The following is a 4,509-nucleotide window of genomic DNA, read 5'->3' on the forward strand; positions in this document are numbered from 1 at the left end:
CTTGAAACCCCGGTCTGCTTTGAAATCTTAACTTTGGAGAGACTTTGCTGATACAGTTTAATTAGCTTGCATCTTGTTGCTGTGCTCATTTTGGCCCTTGTGTATGACCTGTGATATGAAACTGTCTTCCACAACCTCTCCTTGGTAGCAAAGTTTGGTTGTTTCTTGCCTAGTTTTAAGCCTCCTACACAGCTGTTTCAGGTAATAATTGTGTTTCACCCTTTCTTAGGCTGGGTTCACACTGGTACGACAAACGGTCCGACATTGGGAGCTCATCTCATATGACGTGTGCAAATCAATGGTTCCATATGAGAGCCGTCTTAACTGGTCCGACAAATGTTGGTCCAACTTTGAAAATGTTCCCTGCGCTACTTTGGTCCTACTTTGGTACTACTTCAGCCCATTGAATATCATTGAAGTCGGATCAAAGTAGGATCCTTGTCCTAACCATCCAACTTGTGATATCCGACGTGGTGATTACAGTAGCAGTAAAAGGAATTGATGTCACACTGGGAAGAAGTCGGACCAAAGTAGTACAGGGAGCATTTTCAAAGTCGGACCGACTTGTGTCGGACCAGTTAAGGCGGCTCTCATAGGGAAACATTGATTTTCACACGTCATGCGACATGAGCTCCCAATGTTGGAGCGTTTGTCATACCAGTGTGAACCCAGGCTAAGTGTAAACCCAGCCTAACTACATATGAAATTGATGATCATTAGCCCCTGCTTGGTATATTTGATTAATCATACACTTCTAATCCTACTAAATCCCTAACTTTGTGCAAGCATACAAAGTGTACAAGTGTAACAATTGATGCTGGTTTAAAGCCAAAGGTTAGTCACACCAAATATTGATTTGGATTTTTCTTCTGTTTGCTCACTTTGCATTTTGTAAATTGATAAAAATAAACAATCAAAATATATATTTTTGAAAGCATACTTACTTTACAGAATTTCTTCACACCTGCCCAAAACTTTTGCACAGTACTGTATATATTTGTGTTTGTTATTGAGTAAAGGGTAATATTAGCTTCTTTTTTTTACAGGATTGAAGTTTCTAGTAATATGAACACTGATGTTTTATCTATGGAAATTACATTTTTTCCATTAAGTTTCCTGCAATCACAGCTAATGTAAATTTTGGGATTCAATTGTTAGTTGTTGTTTCTGTCAGTCGCTTGCTGACAGTTTCAGTGGAATAGATCCTGCATTGTGTTAAGTTTCTGTGTTGGTTTTTGTACGTTTTGCATCACATCAAAATGTCTGTATGACCTGCAGACAGCAAGACAGCTTGGTGATAGAATTATAGGGCAGTGAGGGGATGTGGCAGGGGACAGGATGACAGAGGAACGGGTCACATCACACTCTTATGACAGTTGTCCTGTCTTCCTCAGATGGTGGATTATATTGTCAATTTCCACATTCGCTCATGAAAAAAAGCAACCTTTAAAGTTATCTTTACCATTCACACATTGTTTAGTACAAAATTATTTTGGTCCATGGATAGTAACTTGAAACTGTTGGTGGCGTATGGATGGTGGTCATGTCATAAGATAGGGGCATTGATTAGGGTGTTAGTAAGTGAATGCTTTCTTATTTTTCAGTATACCATATATTATGATTAGCTTTATAAATCAATTCCAAATAACAATAGAAAGGATTCAGATAGCGTCTATTGCTATGCAATTAACACAGTAGCTGTTATAAAGTCAGAAAGTTCACTACCTGTGGAAATCCCTACTGATAAAATTCACAGAGTGTCAGCACAGGAGTGTACTTCCTGAAGACAATTGTTGTGTCAACCTCCTTTCTTTCTGCTTCATGGATCACCAATTACATTCAACGTTTAGGGCATGTTTAAAGCTGTCTGGTGGCTGTCCAAAACTTCTTAAGCACTTTCCCTTCAGCCTTTCTGTATGTAAGCGGCAACAAGGATCGGGTTCCAGCATCACATGCAGGTGTGTTCCAGGATCACAGGTTCCAAACAAAAGAAGAATTGACATGTATAGTACTGTGATGTTTGAATAATAATAAAAAAAAAAAAAAAAGCTTCTTGGCAGGTAGGCTACACTCCCTCTGTGAAACACAAGGTTTATTTTTTGACTGGTCACAGAGCATTCAGTGGTTTTATCCCATTAAAATATTTCAGAGAATTCCCTACAGTTGGATGGGTAGCCTTTAAAAAAATATTCATCCTTTAGGAAGATAAACTGCTATAATAGTTCTTACTGTTTATACTCCTTATATAGTCCTTTGTATTAGAATAACAGGCTCATAGCCTGCCTCGTTTTGATTTATAGAGAATCATTTCCAGCAAACACTAGATTTACTCACTGGTCTTCAGTTAAAACATAAAGGTTGTATTCACTCACATAAATCTGTCAGTGGTGGTAAACCTTAGGTAAGACCACAGGACCATGGGTCTTATCTTCTGAGTGTCAGAGGTATTTTTTTAGTACTATATTAGAACATCTTAAAATTTTTAAGATCACAGTACATTCTTTATAGTATCATACCTTGATGTTTGTAAGTATCCTAAGCTATCTTTAATAGTACAATTACTGTATTTGTTGTAGTACACACTTTAAATAATCCCCCTGGATGCGGTTGATTACAAATCTGCCATCAGTCCAATGCACCAAATGAGTGGAGAGAGGGGTATGTAAAGTTGTTGGGAGCACAAACAGCAATAAAAACCTGACAGGCATTCTAATCTTGCTCCACTTTATCCCAAACAAAAAAAAAACTATTGCCTTTTAATTATACTTTACCTACAGTTCAATATCCCAAATTAACTAAAGATTGTGGAAACCACTCATCTTTTCCTTATACCAGATTCCGAATTCATACTATATTTTCCCAGTAACTAGGCCAAGAAGAAGGGAGCTGGAAGGCACAGGAGAACCCAAATGTATTTAATATTGTGTATTCAAAATGGCACCTTAACATTAGGTTGTTTTATTTAAACACATAGTCCATGAAAAAAATATATTCTCCCCTGTGCTCGCACTACATGGGTTGATTTCTTGATTTGTCTAGGGGTACAAGGAATAGCTAAACGTACTCGATCCTTCGATCCTCCATAAAACCATGCTCCCCATGCCCAGCAGTGGACAGTCTTGAAACAGTCTTACATATACTGCCCCAATTATTTCATAGGACAACATACTCTTACTTGAGGAGGACTGTCAAATGTTGCTGCGATTGTCTATGATTTTTTCAAAGTATGTTAAAATCATGCCTCATAAGGCTGTCATAGTCCTCAGAATGGGTAAGGCTCTCTGGGAAGATATTATCAGCATCTAGACTGAATGGAACCAGGACAGGCTCTACAAATAACAAAGCTGGGTCGAGACATAAACTTTGTGGGAAAAATGATGCAGGCGATACCTGGTCTCCTGTGTATTGATTAGAAAGTTCATATTCCTTATAGACTTTAGTCTTCTTCACACATAGCGGTGGACTGTTCCTGCCATGTCCAGAGCTCGTCTATGGGCATGATGATGGCAGGAACAGCTTTTTTCACAAGACCGCTGACATGCCGGGGGGGGGGCAGGAGTGGTGGGGACCGGTCTTGCACCACTGAGAATTGATGAATTAGGTATGTACTGTAAATCTCTGCTCTGCAATCTCCCAGACAAAACAGAGCACAGCCCCATTGCATGGGGAAATATATTTTTTCATGGAGTAAACATACATACATAGTAGCACTTCAGATGCACTAGTAAACTGAATTGAAAAAGCTGCTAGAGGTAATTTGTTTTCATATAAATAAAGAAAATCTTCAATACAAGTGTAACATTGTTCCAAAGAAATGCAAAAAGTACAGCTGTTATATAAAAAACAGACTTTTCTTTTGGCTTCATCACAATATTAAAGAGGAAGTTTGGAGTGATCATACATACTTACCTTTGTGCTGCAGCATCACTGTGATGCTGCTGCTGTCCCTTGTCAGCTCTAAGCCTGAGAACTGAGAGGTCACAGGACCACTGATCACTCAATTCTGTGCAGAGAGCAGTGACTCTCAGTTATCGCTCCCTGCTCTGTCCCTCCAGTGCTTAATGAAGCAATGGGCAGGGGAGGGGGTGGGAGCGGCCAGCTCAGGCTCTCAGCAACATGCTGAGAAGCTGAGTGACCTGTCAATCAGGCATCTAGATGGAACCAGAGTATAGAGTGGCTCTGTTCGGCTGACAGCAGGATTTAGTCCCCTGTCGGCTAATTCTGGGTCACAGGAGAGCACAAGTAAGTGCACTACTGTGACCCACAAGTGAAGTGTGACCAAAAAAGCTTTCCCCCATACTTCTCTTTTAAAAAGCTCAATTTTCTTAGTATAAAATGTACACCTAGTATAATAAAGCATGCATGTGTTTGCATCAAACCGGGCATCACATGGTAAATACTTCAAGCATTCAGCTATGTGTAAAGAAGACTAAAGTCTGTAAGGAATATGAACTTTCTAATCAATACACAGGAGACCAGGCATCGCCTGCATAACTTTTCCCACAAAGT

Source organism: Rana temporaria, chromosome 3 (assembly GCF_905171775.1).
Source record: "Rana temporaria chromosome 3, aRanTem1.1, whole genome shotgun sequence".
NCBI lineage: Eukaryota > Metazoa > Chordata > Amphibia > Anura > Ranidae > Rana > Rana temporaria.